Source organism: Poromitra crassiceps (assembly GCF_964638095.1).
Source record: "Poromitra crassiceps genome assembly, chromosome: 4".
NCBI lineage: Eukaryota > Metazoa > Chordata > Actinopteri > Beryciformes > Melamphaidae > Poromitra > Poromitra crassiceps.
In genome coordinates this window covers 26,692,088-26,711,366 of record NC_139626.1, presented here as the reverse complement: position 1 = coordinate 26,711,366, position 19,279 = coordinate 26,692,088, and the positions used below count along the sequence as shown (strand labels likewise).

Sequence of the window (19,279 nt, the reverse complement as noted above, 5' to 3'; positions counted from 1 at the left end):
GGCTCACACTCATCACACAGTGCTTTACTGCCAGGAGAGCTGCTGCACTGACGCGCCCCCTTTTGTGGTGGAGATCAGCTTATAAAGTTAGTCTGGGCACCTTTCACCCTGCTTTTTGTCATGGGGGCGTAAACCACGGAACCAGAATGAACACCGGAAGGAAGTGCGCCAAACAACGTCTTTGTTGCCGTTAGCTTGACGTCTCTTTCCTCGATTAATTGTCTGATGCAAAGCTTCTGTATTGGCTTAAAAGATGTGAGATTGTGAATCCGCAATGTTTCTACAAGAACTTCTTCAAAAACTTTGTTCGGTACGTCCATCTTTTGTTTTGTTGTTTGCCATTCTGATACGTTGTGTCTAATTGTCAATGTCAAGTTAACGTAAAAGTTGACGAGCTATATCCGCTGTTACTTCCTGTCTAGGGCGGGCTCTAGGCCGGAACCAGGCAGGGTGACAAAATCAATTGTGAACGGAGGCCAGGCTCTTTCTCGCTGAGAAGAGCCTGGTGACGCGAGGTTATATAAAGTGGGAAACAGAGTGATTGACAATTAAGTCACGCTTGTTTGTGAAAATGACAAACGAGAATTGCCGTTTCTATTAATAAATCCCTAAATACATTAAATTCCATCATTCAAAAGAGAGGAGTTTGAGTCTGCCACAGATTTTCCAGAAGAAATACAAGGAGGTATTTTTGTTTTAACACTACAGTACATATTGATTATCATCTGCTCAATATTGCAAAATAAAATTGACTATATCATCTTTAATCCACTCGTTTCTGAGCAAAAATGCTGCACTCTACACAATTTTTACAGTAGGTAAAATACATCCACCTTTTCTGCCTAAATCATACAGTAGGGCTGCAATAGATACAGACGGTCTGTGTGGGAACACCCACAAAATGTTATACGGCTGGCGCGCGAGTGGGGTAAAAAAAACATATCTCAAAGGGCTGACTCACCAAAGGACGGTGCTGTGGCTCTACACTACAGGATTGGGGATTCTAGAGCAGGTACATAGACGTCTGTTCAGATGTGCGTTTACTGCGGTGGTTGAATCCCTGATCATGTCTGCCTGGGCTGGTCTAGCAGCTAAATGCTAACTATGCTGAATAGGGAGAACGGGGGGATTTACCCCACCCTGACCACGCCCCCAGCCAGCTACCCCAGCGTCTATGACGAGACACAGACTGTCTCTATGGAGAAGAAAGTCCCATCCACCTCTAATGATATTATGACATAGATTTGCTCTATTTGCCAAAATGAAATTGTGTTGGCACTTATGGTCGCTTCTAGCTGGGAACCTGACCAATCACCTTCTAGCCTAGGAACCTGACCAATCACCTTCTAGCCTAGGAACCTGACCAATCACCAATCTGCCAGTTCATATTTTATTTGCTCTGGCCCCCCTCCCGTTCTGACACATTTCCACCCGGCCTGAAAACGGTCAGGCCAATCACACCAAATGATCTAATGGGCGGTTTTGATGTTATAGAGATGGAACTCTAAAATGTCATACCGATACCACGATTATAGTGAGCAAAGTTATCATGGTTATCAATAATATCACGCTATTGTTAAAATGTGCTGAAAATTGTACTGATACACTGACTGAAACCATTTCATGAAGGCTGTGCGCATGCGTCTGGGAGACTGTTGCTGACTTTGGTTTATGTAGATGATGGAGAGTATTTACCGTGTTACATACTATAATAATACTAATACTAAACCATCATCGTTTCAGCCCTATTTGATACGATGACTGACAGGAGGACTGAGGAGCATCGAGGCATTTTCTAAACATCACACGTTTCGTTACTCTGTTTGGTTATAGGTCTATCCAAATGTCTATCCAAAGGTCTATCCAGGGGCATTTTAGTCTGTGTCCTGGAAATCGAAATTGAGCTGCGATGACAGGTTAGGTCACTTCTCCACCCACTGAAGTTCAGAGTGAAATTTAAGTTTTAAGAGTGAAATCCGCCCAGACAAAGCTGGACTCACCACCGTTAGATCTTGTCCTCTCATCTCTTTGGTATCTTTTGGTATAAAGCATTAGAGCACCCAGGTCGGTCAACATGAGCGAGCTGTGTAACAGTTCCCTGACGTCACCTTGCAGGATTTCTGGGTACCGACTCGGTCCCGACCATCCTCAGCTGCCTGGTGCAGCTTCAAGATCACTTTGAAGCCATATTATTATTCCACATTGAGCCCTGACTTTGATGGCCGTGATCATTTCATTAGAGCTGGGTTTTCCTATTTTGGGTGGATATCCCATTTTGGGAGTGAAGGTCTCCTAGGGGCAGAGAAGTTAGTGTGAGAGTGGAGCGGCACTATAGCGGTGCCAGTGTTTTGCCGGGGGTGGTTTGAGGGATGGGGTCGCTGGCTGGTGCTGAGTGTCTTAGCAGACCCTCCAGGCAGCTCCAGTGGAACACATCGTAAACTGCTGCTCTCCTCACTCCGTGCTTTACTGCTGTCTGGGTTTGTCACCTTGAATATGGTACAGTAGCATCATCATCAGTTTTGGTGTGTAGAGTTAAATGAAGATAATAAAGATAACAACGACCAAAAGTCAATTATACTCGCTCAGAAAAGCATTCCATTATGCTTTTAACCTCTTAAAATACCCTAGTCTCATCTAACCTACGTGAGTTTGGTACTTTATTATCATTATAGAGAAAATAAATATATCGTTAAAGTTGAAGGTAACACTTTATTTGGATAGTCCACCTACTGAGAGTCTCCAGAGTATTTGTAACATTTTAAATACACTGTACTTTCTGTAAGCAAATTAAGTGTTAGGTTTAATGCATACTGAATTTTAAAAGGATTTATGTGAATTTAAAAAGTGTAAGAATGTTTGTAACTGGCTTTCTGTCACTTTAAACTCTGCTGTTAGATCCCATTCTCCTGCACATTCCTCCTCCACACTCATTTTTCCAAACACTTCATTTACAAAGCCTTTTAAAATCAGTGTAGGTAAACGGTGAAGTCCATAACTCGTTACTCCTTTTTTATGAGCCTTTTACAGACAAACATTACGTGTTTTTCTATCAAACTCACCAGGTGTGCTCTGGCTCCCGACTGTGTCTTATTTGTTTTTCTCACCGCTTAGATTAGCCAGCCGTAAAGAATGAAGTGAATCTGCAGAGACATCATTCATAGCTCGTAACCTCGGGGCCGTTCTGATTTGACTGCAGTGAGAAATGTGAGCCCTTGTCAGAGCTGCTTAGCGCCGCTGCCTGTAGGAGGCCTTCCAGTTTTCCAGGGGGAACTTTGTCCCGGGCTCATTATCTGATGTAGGCTTTGTGAGTCTGGAGCTGGTCACATCTTTCAGCAGCTTCTCAACCTCACGACAGTGCTGCTGCCCCACAAGGCCAACACTGGATGTGTGCTTGTGTAGAATCACAGTGCTGCTGCCCCACAAGACCAACACTTGATGTGTGCTTGTGTATAATGACAGTGCTGCTGCCCCACAAGACCAACACTGGATGTGTGCTTGTGTATAATCACAGTGCTGCTGCCCCACAAGACCAACACTTGATGTGTGCTTGTGTATAATGACAGTGCTGCTGCCCCACAAGACCAACACTTGATGTGTGCTTGTGTATAATGACAGTGCTGCTGCCCCACAAGACCAACACTTGATGTGTGCTTGTGAATAATGACAGTGCTGCTGCCCCACAAGACCAACACTGGATGTGTGCTTGTGTATAATGACAGTGCCGCTGCCCCACAAGACCAACACTGGATGTGTGCTTGTGTATAATGACAGTGCTGCTGCCCCACAAGACCAACACTGGATGTGTGCTTGTGTATAATCATCACAGTGCTGCTGCCCCACAAGACCAACACTGGATGTGTGCTTGTGTATAATCATCACAGTGCTGCTGCCCCACAAGACCAACACTGGATGTGTGCTTGTGTATAATGACAGTGCCGCTGCCCCACAAGACCAACACTGGATGTGTGCTTGTGTATAATGACAGTGCTGCTGCCCCACAAGACCAACACTGGATGTGTGCTTGTGTATAATGACAGTGCTGCTGCCCCACAAGACCAACACTGGATGTGTGCTTGTGTATAATCACAGTGCCGCTGCCCCACAAGACCAACACTGAATGTGTGCTTGTGTATGACAGTGCTGCTGCCCCACAAGGCCAACACTGGATGTGTGCTTGTGTATAATGACAGTGCTGTTGCCCCACAAGACCAACACTGGATGTGTGCTTGTGTATAATCACAGTGCTGCTGCCCCACAAGGCCAACACTGGATGTGTGCTTGTGTATAATCACAGTGCTGCTGCCCCACAAGACCAACACTGGATGTGTGCTTGTGTATAATGACAGTGCTGCTGCCCCACAAGGCCAACACTGGATGTGTGCTTGTGTATAATGACAGTGCTGTTGCCCCCACAAGACCAACACTGGATGTGTGCTTGTGTATAATGACAGTGCTGCTGCCCCACAAGGCCAACACTGGATGTGTGCTTGTGTATAATGACAGTGCTGTTGCCCCACAAGACCAACACTGGATGTGTGCTTGTGTATATTCACAGTGCTGCTGCCCCACAAGACCAACACTGAATGTGTGCTTGTGTCACAGTGCTGCTGCCCCGCAAGACCAACACTGGATGTGTGCTTGTGTATAATCACAGTGCTGCTGCCCCACAAGACCAACACTGGATGTGTGCTTGTGTATAATCATCACAGTGCTGCTGCCCCACAAGACCAACACTGGATGTGTGCTTGTGTATAATCACAGTGCTGCTGCCCCACAAGGCCAACACTGGATGTGTGCTTGTGTATAATCACAGTGCTACTGCCACACAAGACCAACACTGGATGTGTGCTTGTGTATAATCACAGTGCTGCTGCCCCACAAGGCCAACACTGGATGTGTGCTTGTGTATAATGACAGTGCTGCTGCCCCACAAGGCCAACACTGGATGTGTGCTTGTGTATAATGACAGTGCTGTTGCCCCACAAGACCAACACTGGATGTGTGCTTGTGTATAATCACAGTGCTGCTGCCCCACAAGGCCAACACTGGATGTGTGCTTGTGTATAATCACAGTGCTGCTGCCCCACAAGACCAACACTGGATGTGTGCTTGTGTATAATGACAGTGCTGCTGCCCCACAAGGCCAACACTGGATGTGTGCTTGTGTATAATGACAGTGCTGTTGCCCCACAAGACCAACACTGGATGTGTGCTTGTGTATAATGACAGTGCTGCTGCCCCACAAGGCCAACACTGGATGTGTGCTTGTGTATAATGACAGTGCTGTTGCCCCACAAGACCAACACTGGATGTGTGCTTGTGTATATTCACAGTGCTGCTGCCCCACAAGACCAACACTGAATGTGTGCTTGTGTCACAGTGCTGCTGCCCCGCAAGACCAACACTGGATGTGTGCTTGTGTATAATCACAGTGCTGCTGCCCCACAAGACCAACACTGGATGTGTGCTTGTGTATAATCACAGTGCTGCTGCCCCACAAGACCAACACTGGATGTGTGCTTGTGTATAATCATCACAGTGCTGCTGCCCCACAAGACCAACACTGGATGTGTGCTTGTGTATAATCATCACAGTGCTGCTGCCCCACAAGACCAACACTGGATGTGTGCTTGTGTATAATCACAGTGCTGCTGCCCCACAAGGCCAACACTGGATGTGTGCTTGTGTATAATCACAGTGCTACTGCCCCACAAGACCAACACTGGATGTGTGCTTGTGTATAATCACAGTGCTGCTGCCCCACAAGGCCAACACTGGATGTGTGCTTGTGTATAATCGCAGTGCTGCTGCCCCACAAGACCAACACTGGATGTGTGCTTGTGTATAATCATCACAGTGCTGCTGCCCCACAAGACCAACACTGGATGTGTGCTTGTGTATAATCACAGTGCTGCTGCCCCACAAGACCAACACTGGATGTGTGCTTGTGTATAATCATCACAGTGCTGCTGCCCCACAAGACCAACACTGGATGTGTGCTTGTGTATAATCACAGTGCTGCTGCCCCACAAGACCAACACTGGATGTGTGCTTGTGTATAATCTTCTGGATGGGGGCGGGGCTAGCATCCACTGCATTAAAGAAATGGGCAGAAGATATTGCTGTGATTGATCTATGGCGGGTGTTTAATCCCACATCTAAAGACTTTTCGTTTTTCTCCACAAGACATCACTCTTTCTCTAGAATCGATTTTATTTTTATTTCCAAAGATCTTGTTGAAAATGTCAGTCTTAACATGGTCCCACTCGCTCGCCCCAAATCCCAATGATTGTGCTAATTATCGCCCTCTCTCTCTCCTGAATGCTGATGTTAAATTATTATTAGCCCAACTGCAGTTGAGGAGGTGGGGGAGGGGAAGGACCAGGACGAGGCACGGTAGGCTAGAAAGACGCTCTGTTTCTAGTTTATATAACACAACAGTGATTTCAACCGAAGTTTTGGGGGGTTTTTCCCCCCCATTGTCTCCCCAATTGTACTGGGCCAATTCCCCTGCTGTCCCGGTCATTGCACCACCCTCTCTACCAAGCTGGGCAGAGTCGTACATGCTTCCTCTGATACATGTGCAGTTGCCAGCCACTTCTTTTCACCTGACAGTGAGGAGTTTCACCGGGAAGACGTAGCGTGGGAGGAGCAGGCTATTGCCCCCAGTTCCCTCCTGCCCGACAACAAAAAAAACACCCCCCAAAACAAGGACCTCATGGACGACCACTTTAACAATAAGCCAAAAAGAAAATGTTTTTCTTTGCTTCTTGGGGACACGTGGATCTGAACAGAGAAAAGTGCTGTTTACCCCTCAATTACTGCTAATGGGAAATAAATGTGGAGCGCTCTTCCAATCCAGAGCTATCCAGATGCCCCAGTTCTGCATGTGGAAAAACTTTCAGTCTGGGGCCCGAGTCAGACTCTGGGATAAACGACTGGCAGGGAGAGAGAAAGAGAGTGAGAGTGAGAGAGAGAGAGAGAGAGAGAGAGAGAGTGAGTGAGAGAGATAGAGAGAGAGATACAGTATTGAGGTAAAAGTCTAGGCTGAGAAATCATGGAAGGGCTTGCAAAATGAACTTTTATTTCCCCAAAATGTTCTCCTATCCTCTGCTAGAGAGAGAGAGAGACTATCCTCTGCTATGAGTTTTGGTTTTCCTCATTTAGAACAAAGCTTCCCTGCTCAGATTACGGTTGAATATCTCAATCACTGTGTTTTCTATAACACAATCCACAATAGATATCTCAGGCAGTGGTAAAAATAATCATTAAAATAAATCCGGAAGCCGCTGCAAGAACCCACAGCCTCCTCTCTCTCTGTGCTCTGTATCATCTCTCATCTGATTTTTGGGATGCTAAATGACGGCAGCCAATGAAAAGCCAGGCTTTCCCAGCTAATGGAGGCAGTAGTTTGATGTCTCAGATCATGCTTAGAAGGTTGCATTTGGCAAAGGAAGCAGGCGAGAATGGCAGGATGTTACCCGGTGTGTCCGGTGTGGCGGTACTCATCTGTGTGCTTTCATCCAGACACTGGTTTCCTCACATGACCCCATCACTCTCTAATCAGCATCCCGTGAAAATGTCTTTCAACTGCAAGGCAAGTCTCTCTCTCTCTCTCTCTCTCTCTCTCTCTCTCTCTCTCTCTCTCTCTCTCTCTCTCTATCTCTCTCTCTCTCTCTCTCTCTCTCTGCAAGGCAAGTCTCTCCATTAGCTGGTTGAAGCTTTGAAACTCCAGTGAGGAAAATTGGCTCACTTCAGCAGGTAATATAAAAGACACTGAATACATTTTAATGCAGGTAATTGATGTTAACGTTTATTTAATTTGTAGTGTTTTGAGTTCTGAGAGGGGGGAAAGTGCCCAAAATTGTCATATTTGAGTGCTTAAAAACTGAACCACGCAATAAAAGATTTAAATATTTGAACTAGACTACAGTTTTGGTTCTTGTGTAATCTCACTCATAGTCTCCTTACAGTATGTGACTTCTTGGCTAGACTTCGTAACATTTCCTTTGTTCACATTGGAATCAGTGATATACAGTATCTACGTGGTTCTCAACCTGGGAGGTCGCAAGTAGGCTTGGGCGGTATCTATTTTTTCATACCTTCCTGACTTCATACCCCGGTATACGGTATTGACGGTATTGGTTTCATTAGCGATTGCGCAAGTTATCATCCAAACCAAGTTTCCTGTTGGCTATGTTCCTGCTGTAATACATTTATGGCCTGATTGGTCCTGGATCGGGCCCCTTGGCAGGTTTCCTGCTGCGAATAAGCACCTGACAGGGAACCTTTCTAACAATCATTCTTTGGGTTGAACTGTTCACCATCATATGTAGCCTGTTATGGAGGGTTATGAGTAACACTTTATAATAACGTTCAGTCGTAAGTCATTTATAAGCCTTTAGGTAATGATGAACTAACCATTTACAAAACATGAATATACATTTGTAGATGATTAATAAATGTTATGTTACAAATGTGTACAAATGAGTAGGTATCAAATGTGTTGGTGTGATAGTGTCTTGTAATCCCATGTGGGATGGGCCAGAAATGGCATGACATGGAAATAAAAACTAACTAACTAACTAACTAACTAACTACAAGGCTTTCTGCATCCCCTAATCTAAAGTGTAAACCATTAATGACACATACATGTGTTAAATACAAGGAGGTAGCTCTGTTTGTCAAAATTGAAGCCTGCGGAAGTGTTCTCTTTGCCTGCAGAGGGCGACCCATTGGTTTGTGGACTTCTGTTTTGAAGCCTCAAGTATGGCCTCAGTAAACACTTTCCTAATGCGTTTATGGTCTCAATCACTAGTTTCAGACTATGTTGTAGTTGCAGACTATGTTTTGGGGCGTGATTGACAGGTCACTTGTCCACTGATCACACAGCTCGCCGCTCACTAGGGCTGGGTATCGTTCAAAATTTTTCGATATCGATACCGTTTCGATACTTGGATTTCGATACCGGTTCCTGAACGATACTTTTTTCGATACCAATTTTTAGAAAAATCCATTTTAACAAAAATAAAACAGCATTACACATTGAAATTATTTTACAAATCTTTAGTTTTCCCCCCATCTTAAGTTTTACAGCAGAAAAAAATAAAACCTACTGTATTTAACATAACTTTAAGTTCTCTAAACGTATTGCCGTCCCTACAAAAAATATTGGAAGTACAAAGGAAAGAAATGTAAAACAAATAAATCAGTGGAATAGTTTTCAGTGCAAAACAGAGAGTTGCAAATCAGGGTTTAATGCTCACTGATGCAACAGAACTCTATTCTTGTCCAAACTGATGAGATGGATCCACTTCATGCATGGAAGACTAGTTGAGCATTGACTAGCCTATCAATATAGCCAATGGCACAAAGTGAATCCCATTTATATTCAACAAACTATCATGACATCAGCGTTTGTTAACGAGTTGCTAAAAATACATAATGGGCGATAACGTTTGCACATAACGTTAACGCTAATTAATTAAACATTAACGCTAGTGTTGCAGATCAGTGTTTAATGCTCACTGCTGCAACAGAACGTCATTCTTGTCAAATCTGACGAGACAGCTCCACTTCACGCATTCACTGACTAGCCAATCAATATAAATGAATCGCATTTACATTCAACAAACTATCATGACATCAGCGTTTGTTAACGAGTTGCTAAAAATACACAATGCCCGCTTGCGCATAACGTTACGGCGGCAATTAATTAAACGATCTGCTAGCTACAACTCACAGCCAGATGCATGGATTTGTCAGACTGAGGGATCTGATAACCGCTAACTTGCGGTAAGCTGACCCACCTCTCAATTATTTCTCTTATCTGTGGAAACCAGTCCGTGTTGTTTCTGTTTCTTTTCTTGCTTTTCATCATCTTCGCCATATGGTACTCCAGGATAGGAGTAGCTTGAGTGGCTAACTTCTTGTATACTATATCCGCACCGCACGCCTGGCACAACAAACACACCGGCTAAAGTGGGCGTAACGTTTCCTGCATGCCTCTACATGACAGCCAATCACCAGCCGTATTAGAGCGCGGCGTGCAAGCATGTCGCATGCTTATAGGCTCAATGACGCTGTTTTGTTTTGGTATCGAAAATTGGTATCGATTGACAAGGGAGGCTTCGATACCCCTTAGTATCGATGTTTCCATTTCGGTGCCAAGTAAGTATCGAAACTCGATACCCAGCCCTACCGCTCACGGACCAATAGTAGGCCGTGCTCTGTGGGAAACCCCTGGACTTGTGTCGAGATCCAAGATGGCAATGGCCAAAATGCCATATGTGAGGCGTCAAAAAACAGAAGTCCACAGACCAATGGGTCGCCTCCTGCAGGCCATTCGAAAGAATGCAGGTTTAAGTGCACTTCCACATTGGCTTCAATTCTGACAGAGCTAAATATACCCCCTTGTATGTAACACATTTATGTGTGATGAATGGTTTACACTTTAGATTAGCGGATGCAGAATGCCCTGTAAATTAATTGTAAATGATTTACAAATAATTTATAACAGGTGAGGAACACTTCATTTACTAAAAGTTTATAGATGACTTACAACGCATTTGTGATATGTTAGCATTTATTAATCATCTACAAATGTATCATGTTTTGTAAGTGATTAGTTCATCATTAACTAAAAGCTTATAAATGACTTACGACTGAACGTTATTATAAAGTGTTACCGAGTTATGAGTAGGTATCACTGTGTTTTAAGCCTGTTATGGAGGGTTATGAGTAGGTATCACTGTGTTTTAAGCCTGTTATGGAGGGTTATGAGTAGGTATCACTGTGTTTTAAGCCTGTTATGGAGGGTTATGAGTAGGTATCACTGTGTTTTAAGCCTGTTATGGAGGGTTATGAGTAGGTATCACTTTGTTTTAAGCCTGTTATGGAGGGTTATGAGTAGGTATCACTGTGTTTTAAGCCTGTTATGGAGGGTTATGAGTAGGTATCACTGTGTTTTAAGCCTGTTATGGAGGGTTATGAGTAGGTATCACTTTGTTTTAAGCCTGTTATGGAGGGTTATGAGTAGGTATCACTGTGTTTTAAGCCTGTTATGGAGGGTTATGAGTAGGTATCACTGTGTTTTAAACTTGTTATGGAGGGTTATGAGTAGGTATCACTGTGCTTTAAGCTTGTTATGGAGGGTTATGAGTAGGTATCACTGTGCTTTAAGCTTGTTATGGAGGGTTATGAGTAGGTATCACTGTGCTTTAAGCTTGTTATGGAGGGTTATGAGTAGGTATCACTTTGTTTTAAGCCTGTTATGGAGGGTTATGAGTAGGTATCACTGTGTTTTAAGCCTGTTATGGAGAGTTATGAGTAGGTATCACTGTGCTTTAAGCTTGTTATGGAGGGTTATGAGTAGGTATCACTGTGCTTTAAGCTTGTTATGGAGGGTTATGAGTAGGTATCACTGTGCTTTAAGCTTGTTATGGAGGGTTATGAGTAGGTATCACTGTGCTTTAAGCTTGTTATGGAGGGTTATGAGTAGGTATCACTTTGTTTTAAGCCTGTTATGGAGGGTTATGAGTAGGTATCACTTTGTTTTAAGCCTGTTATGGAGGGTTATGAGTAGGTATCACTGTGTTTTAAGCCTGTTATGGAGGGTTATGAGTAGGTATCACTGTGCTTTAAGCTTGTTATGGAGGGTTATGAGTAGGTATCACTGTGTTTTAAGCTTGTTATGGAGAGTTATGAGTAGGTATCACTGTGTTTTAAGCCTGTTATGGAGGGTTATGAGTAGGTATCACTGTGTTTTAAGCTTGTTATGGAGGGTTATGAGTAGGTATCACTGTGCTTTAAGCTTGTTATGGAGGGTTATGAGTAGGTATCACTTTGTTTTAAGCCTGTTATGGAGGGTTATGAGTAGGTATCACTTTGTTTTAAGCCTGTTATGGAGGGTTATGAGTAGGTATCACTGTGTTTTAAGCCTGTTATGGAGGGTTATGAGTAGGTATCACTGTGTTTTAAGCTTGTTATGGAGGGTTATGAGTAGGTATCACTGTGTTTTAAGCCTGTTATGGAGGGTTATGCGTAGGTATCACTGTGTTTTAAGCCTGTTATGGAGGGTTATGCGTAGGTATCACTGTGTTTTAAGCCTGTTATGGAGGGTTATGCGTAGGTATCACTGTGTTTTAAGCCTGTTATGGAGGGTTATGAGTAGGTATCACTGTGTTTTAAGCCTGTTATGGAGGGTTATGCGTAGGTATCACTGTGTTTTAAGCCTGTTATGGAGGGTTATGAGTAGGTATCACTGTGTTTTAAGCCTGTTATGGAGGGTTATGAGTAGGTATCACTGTGTTTTAAGCCTGTTATGGAGAGTTATGAGTAGGTATCACTGTGTTTTAAGCCTGTTATGGAGGGTTATGAGTAGGTATCACTGTGTTTTAAGCCTGTTATGGAGGGTTATGAGTAGGTATCACTGTGTTTTAAGCCTGTTATGGAGGGTTATGAGTAGGTATCACTGTGCTTTAAGCCTGTTATGGAGGGTTATGAGTAGGTATCACTGTGTTTTAAGCCTGTTATGGAGGGTTATGAGTAGGTATCACTGTGCTTTAAGCCTGTTATGGAGGGTTATGAGTAGGTATCACTGTGCTTTAAGCCTGTTATGGAGGGTTATGCGTAGGTATCACTGTGTTTTAAGCCTGTTATGGAGGGTTATGCGTAGGTATCACTGTGTTTTAAGCCTGTTATGGAGGGTTATGAGTAGGTATCACTGTGTTTTAAGCCTGTTATGGAGGGTTATGAGTAGGTATCACTGTGTTTTAAGCCTGTTATGGAGGGTTATGAGTAGGTATCACTGTGTTTTAAGCCTGTTATGGAGAGTTATGAGTAGGTATCACTGTGTTTTAAGCCTGTTATGGAGGGTTATGAGTAGGTATCACTGTGTTTTAAGCCTGTTATGGAGGGTTATGAGTAGGTATCACTGTGCTTTAAGCCTGTTATGGAGGGTTATGAGTAGGTATCACTGTGTTTTAAGCCTGTTATGGAGGGTTATGAGTAGGTATCACTGTGCTTTAAGCCTGTTATGGAGGGTTATGAGTAGGTATCACTGTGCTTTAAGCCTGTTATGGAGGGTTATGAGTAGGTATCACTGTGCTTTAAGCCTGTTATGGAGGGTTATGAGTAGGTATCACTGTGTTTTAAGCCTGTTATGGAGGGTTATGAGTAGGTATCACTGTGTTTTAAGCCTGTTATGGAGGGTTATGAGTAGGTATCACTGTGTTTTAAGCCTGTTATGGAGGGTTATGAGTAGGTATCACTGTGTTTTAAGCCTGTTATGGAGGGTTATGAGTAGGTATCACTGTGTTTTAAGCCTGTTATGGAGGGTTATGAGTAGGTATCACTGTGCTTTAAGCCTGTTATGGAGGGTTATGAGTAGGTATCACTGTGTTTTAAGCCTGTTATGGAGGGTTATGAGTAGGTATCACTGTGTTTTAAGCCTGTTATGGAGGGTTATGAGTAGGTATCACTGTGTTTTAAGCCTGTTATGGAGGGTTATGAGTAGGTATCACTGTGTTTTAAGCCTGTTATGGAGGGTTATGAGTAGGTATCACTGTGCTTTAAGCCTGTTATGGAGGGTTATGAGTAGGTATCACTGTGTTTTAAGCCTGTTATGGAGGGTTATGAGTAGGTATCACTGTGTTTTAAGCCTGTTATGGAGGGTTATGAGTAGGTATCACTGTGTTTTAAGCCTGTTATGGAGGGTTATGAGTAGGTATCACTGTGCTTTAAGCCTGTTATGGAGGGTTATGAGTAGGTATCACTGTGTTTTAAGGCATCATAAGCCAAAAAGGTGCCTGGTATATCTGCTTCACTGGCAGCCTTGCTGTCAGATATGAGAGTGCTGTTGTTGGACATGACGAGCGGTGTCTGGAGAGGCAGTCTGGGCAGTTCATGTAGGAGTTACTGGACAGCCATGAACAGATCTCTCTGTGCTGCCTCTCTGCACAAAAATCCAGACCACATTGTCAAAATAAAACAAATTGAATTCTCAGAAATCTATTGTTTTAACGTGTGTTTTTTGGTGGTTTGACGTCTGCCACGGCCCAGTGGCATTGGCAGAGTGCTCATCCTCGCTAGTTGTGTCCACTTGTGGTCATTTTTAGACACAGTGCTTTTCTAGCTTTGTGTCATTTAGAAAGGTCATGTACAGTACATTGCATTTCCAGAGTGTCCTGGACCCTCTGGTTCACAATGAGAATCACTTTTAGATGATTCCTCATCCACATATATGTATGTGACTATTACTTTTTTGTACATACAGTGTATGGTATCTCCATAATGTTATTCATAAAGTGGAGAGCTATAATACATATAACCTGCATGCACGTTCTGTATTTCCAGATGTAAAATTAATCTGGAAGTTGTTGTTTTTTGTTACACAGCTACATACCTAGACATTTTCTGTACATTTGTATGGCCCTCTGTAGACCTGTTAATCTGAATACAAGCACCTTTTTTTCTTACATATTGCATATAAATTGATATTTACCTCTGCCAATGGAGTTGGCTGGGAGGTAATATTTGTTTTTCCGCAGGATATCTCAAAAAGTTATGAACAGATTTTCACAAAACTTTAGAAAAGTAGGTCATAGGGCAACATGGGGCAACAAGGGACCATGTTGGGAATAAGTGTTCTCACTTTGACATGTTATCCCTTGGATTCTTTTATCGTCTTCCGTGCCCATGAATCAAATCAATCAACTAAAAAAGGGGGCATGGCCAATCACAAAAAAGGTGCCTGAATTCCAAATGGATTCACATACTAGCACCACAAAACTCTGTAGAAAGGTTGGCAGCAGTATGCACTCTACCCAGTGCCCTTTAGTTTATAGTTTTTTCCACTTATCTCATACTGAACATATTTCACTTTTTTGTGGTAAGTTCTACTGCTACTGCTTCAATGTCTTCATAGTGTGCAGTAATCCATACTTTTTTCAGACCTTAACTAATGCATTTCTCATACAGTGTTGAAATTGCCAGCTGCGTTTACTGTATGTAAATACAGGCTCTCTTCATGATAAATCTATCTTTGCTATATCCCATTACTGTGCATTGCAATGGCACAATTTCCCCATGAGGATCATTAAAGGATTCCTCTTATCTTACTACTCATTCTCCATCATGGATCCTTGATGTTTACCCAAGATAGGGAAATGCTTAGTCTAGTCTTTGTGGGTCTCGGTGGCTCCATTCAAGAAAATCATCCGCACTTGAACCTAAAGCACAATATGCCTCGTTGTTCCTGCTGACAGGAATGCCGTGGCATTGTGGGGGCCATGTGGGCGTGGGCACACAAGACATTCATGTCAATTATAACGTAGACAGAGAGAAGAATAGACATTTTTGACTGTGGAATACAGCCCTTGTTTTCTTGTCTTTGTGCGGTGGGGCTGAGGGCTTTGATGGTGCAGCTGAGTTTTCTGTGGAACAGCGCCACGTTAGAGAGGCTTTTCCCGTGACCTGACATCCTACACCGACCACCGTCCCTCCGGGAGACCTTTGGATCCCCTGAGACTGGGGAGAGACACCTGTTTCTGGAGGAGGAGGAGGAGTGCAGAGAGGGGACAGGAGAGGCGGTTGTTGCTGTGGTAAAGCGCAGTCTTAAGAGTGGGCCGAGCAGCGGCTGGCTGCGTACGGTTACTGTCTATATCAGGCAGCAGCATAGTAGGCAGTGGGAAGGTTTGGGAGAACATAGGGACAGATGTTTGGATTTGTGTGTATGGTTGGAGTGGTTGATTGAGAGGACAGAAAGAGAGAGAGAGAGGATTGGAAGGTGGCAGGTTAAAGCGTCGGAGGGACCGAGGCAAAGGAAAGGCGTGCAGAGCAGCAAGTTGCTGTGAGAGACAGGATCTGTGAGTGTGCTGACTGGAGGTGAGTTACTGCCGAAACCCACCTGGAACAACCTGCACAGCTGTCAGCCAACCCAGTGGAGCCAGAACCCTCCTGCTGCAAGTCTTTCATAATCAAACTGTAGCACGCTCAGAGGCAAGCTGCCAGACTGTGTGTACTGAGGTTCAGACTGTGTGTACTGACGTTCAGACTGTGTGTACTGAGGTTCAGACTGTGTGTACTAACGTTCAGACTGTGTGTACTGAGGTTCAGACTGTGTGTACTGAGGTTCAGACTGTGTGTACTGAGGTTCAGACTGTGTGTACTGAGGTTCAGACTGTGTGTACTGAGGTTCAGACTGTGTGTACTGAGGTTCAGACTGTGTGCTGAGGTTCAGACTGTGTGTACTGAGGTTCAGACTGTGTGTACTGAGGTTTAGACTGTGTGTACTGAGGTTCAGACTGTGTGTACTGAGGTTCAGACTGTGTGTACTGAGGTTCAGACTGTGTGCTGAGGTTCAGACTGTGTGTACTGAGGTTCAGACTGTGTGTACTGAGGTTTAGACTGTGTGTACTGAGGTTCAGACTGTGTGTACTGAGGTTCAGACTGTGTGTACTGAGGTTCAGACTGTGTGTACTGAGGTTCAGACTGTGTGTGCTGAGGTTCAGACTGTGTGTGCTGAGGTTCAGACTGTGTGTACTGAGGTTCAGACTGTGTGTACTGAGGTTCAGACTGTGTGTGCTGAGGTTCAGACTGCGTGTGCTGAGGTTCAGACTGTGTACTGAGGTTCAGACTGTGTGTACTGAGGTTCAGACTGTGTGTACTGAGGTTCAGACTGTGTGTGCTGAGGTTCAGACTGCGTGTACTGAGGTTCAGACTGTGTGCTGAGGTTCAGACTGTGTGTGCTGAGGTTCAGACTGTGTACTGAGGTTCAGACTGTGTGTACTGAGGTTCAGACTGTGTGTGCTGAGGTTCAGACTGCGTGTGCTGAGGTTCAGACTGTGTGTACTGAGGTTCAGACTGTGTGTACTGAGGTTCAGACTGTGTGTACTGAGGTTCAGACTGTGTGTACTGAGGTTCAGACTGTGTGTGCTGAGGTTCAGACTGTGTGTGCTGAGGTTCAGACTGTGTGTGCTGAGGTTCAGACTGTGTGTGCTGAGGTTCAGACTGTGTGTGCTGAGGTTCAGACTGTGTGTGCTGAGGTTCAGACTGTGTGTACTGAGGTTCAGGGGAATTCTGATGGAGGTGATGTCTGCGAGGCGCCGGCAGCGTTGCCACTCCCTCTCCGATGACTATGAAGAGGCCAATGTGAGCCAGGCCGAACCAGAACCAGAGGAACTCGACTGGGATAGCTACAGCGCCACACTGGAGCACAAATTAGCAGCTGTGGGTAATTCCTTCTGGAGTGTGTGGGTGTGTGTATGTGTGTGGCAGATAAGAGTTTTAGTTACATAAGAATGTCTAAATAAATAGGTTAATCCTCAGTAGTTAAAGCCAACGAGCTACAGTTTGAGGTAGCAAACTGACACATTTGAAGAAGGAACTCAAAATGGCTTTGTTTCTCATTCATTCATGACAATGGCTTTCATTACAGGCCAGCAGCTAAAGCTAGCTTACATAGCTATAGGCTAGTATGACTAGTTGGAACTTGGAAGACTAGCTAGGCTACCTAGCTCACCTTTTAAGATAGGCTTCATAATAGCTTCCTATCTCTCTTACTGTCTGTCTTTTTCATTGGGCTTCAGTCTGACAGTTGCTACATACCAGCACAACAATATTTACTTGTATTGGCTTGTAGTCACATAGCTGGGTGCTGCTGTGATTGGCTGTCTTACTGTCTTTACGTTTTAAATTGGGTGATTTTGAAATTGGCCCCTCCTCATCGCTGTTGTCGCTGCCAGGTATCCCAGCATGCTTTGGAAAGTAATGAGTAAAGTATCCAATACAAAATGAATGCAGCAATTTCAAGTGAGTACAAGCAAAATAATTTGTTGCAGTGTGTATTGTAATATATATGCATTCAGACCAAATGCGATTTGGCAAATTTGCATTTACATACAAAGTCAATGCAGAGTCCTATATCCAATCAATGCGGCCCTGCATACCAACAACAAAGTTTTGCTGAGCAATATTGCGGCCTTTTATTTTTTCGGACCAAGGTACATTTTTCAGAAATTCGCTATGACTCAATTTGGTGCTTTTGATTTGCATCTAACAGCCTTTAACGTTAACCGTTAGCCCTTAAACTTGAGCAAAGAATTCATGCAGTCAAACTCGAGTGAGTAATGCAATTTTAGCGATTGGTGTGAACTCATGGTAACGTTAAGAAAAACTGTGTTTTGAGGTTTAACTACAGGTCATAGTCGACCCCTGTACCTGCTGACCAGCCCTCTCCTCTCTCTCCCTTTATATTCCCACAAAGAATACCCAGGTGCTTACCTTCTCTTGCACATAGTATTTACACTTTTTTGGTCTGCTGTTGCCATTTCTTATGTATTGGTACTGGATGTGTCATTCATTCAACCATTGAGACTATCTGCCTCCAGAACAGAACTTTGTGTTCAAGAAATGTTTGTAGTTTAAAAAACTAAACTCTGATCTGCGTGTGTATGAGATGCATCTGCATAGAGACACAGACATATATAGTATCTGTACGTGTGTGTGTGTGTGTGTGTGTGTGTGCACACACTGTTGAAACGATGAATGAACCTGCTATACATGCATACCTGTTCACACCTGTTCATCAGTTGCCAGGTGAAAGGGTTAAAAGGTGCAAACAGCTTGAGCAGAATGAACGAGACAATTGTAGAGAGATTATTTGAAAAAGGCATAGGAAGAAGCCATGCACTTTTATGGAAATAAATGCAGATGGAAATGTGGTTGTCCGATCATTTCACATGATGTTGTTAGCGCGTTCAAATGTCTTGCCCATGATGACTGCATGACCCTTAGAAACTAAGAGCAATCAGAGCAAGCTCTCACAATCAGGCCTGCCTCCTTCTGGGTGGCAGTTTACAAAGTGATCTGTTGTTTGGTAGAACTTGCTTATCAAGTCCACGCTGTATGTCACTTTCTGTCACATATGAAAGAAAGGGCAGGTTTTCTTTGCTTCTTATTGGAGGGAGGATCAGTTCCAGCTTGTGGCATAACTTGCGGTAAGATCATATTAGGCTCAGCTAATTGTCTCTGTCTGCTTCTTTCCTTTTCTCATTCTTTCATTCATCGGATCCCTTCCATTTAAATTTGATCCTTTAATCTTTTGCAGATTATTTCAGTTCACCTTCACCCCTTTTTACCTCCATTTTAATGATCTATCTTTTAATGATCTCCTTAAAAAAATCAAATTTATTTTAATTAATTTTGGCCACATAGCTGTGGCCGGCCTTACGTGCGATCGGACTGAAACTTTCAGCAAGTGTAAAGAGCACCCGTGCGA

At 43.7% G+C, this 19,279-nt stretch overlaps 1 protein-coding gene across 2 annotated transcripts in view; it reads left to right on the top strand.

Annotated features, from left to right (window-relative positions):
• LOC310775540 (uncharacterized protein) overlaps positions 1-19,279 on the top strand; it is a 105,677-nt gene that overhangs the window by 14,560 nt on the left and 71,838 nt on the right. The gene's annotated exons all lie outside the window — the stretch shown is intronic.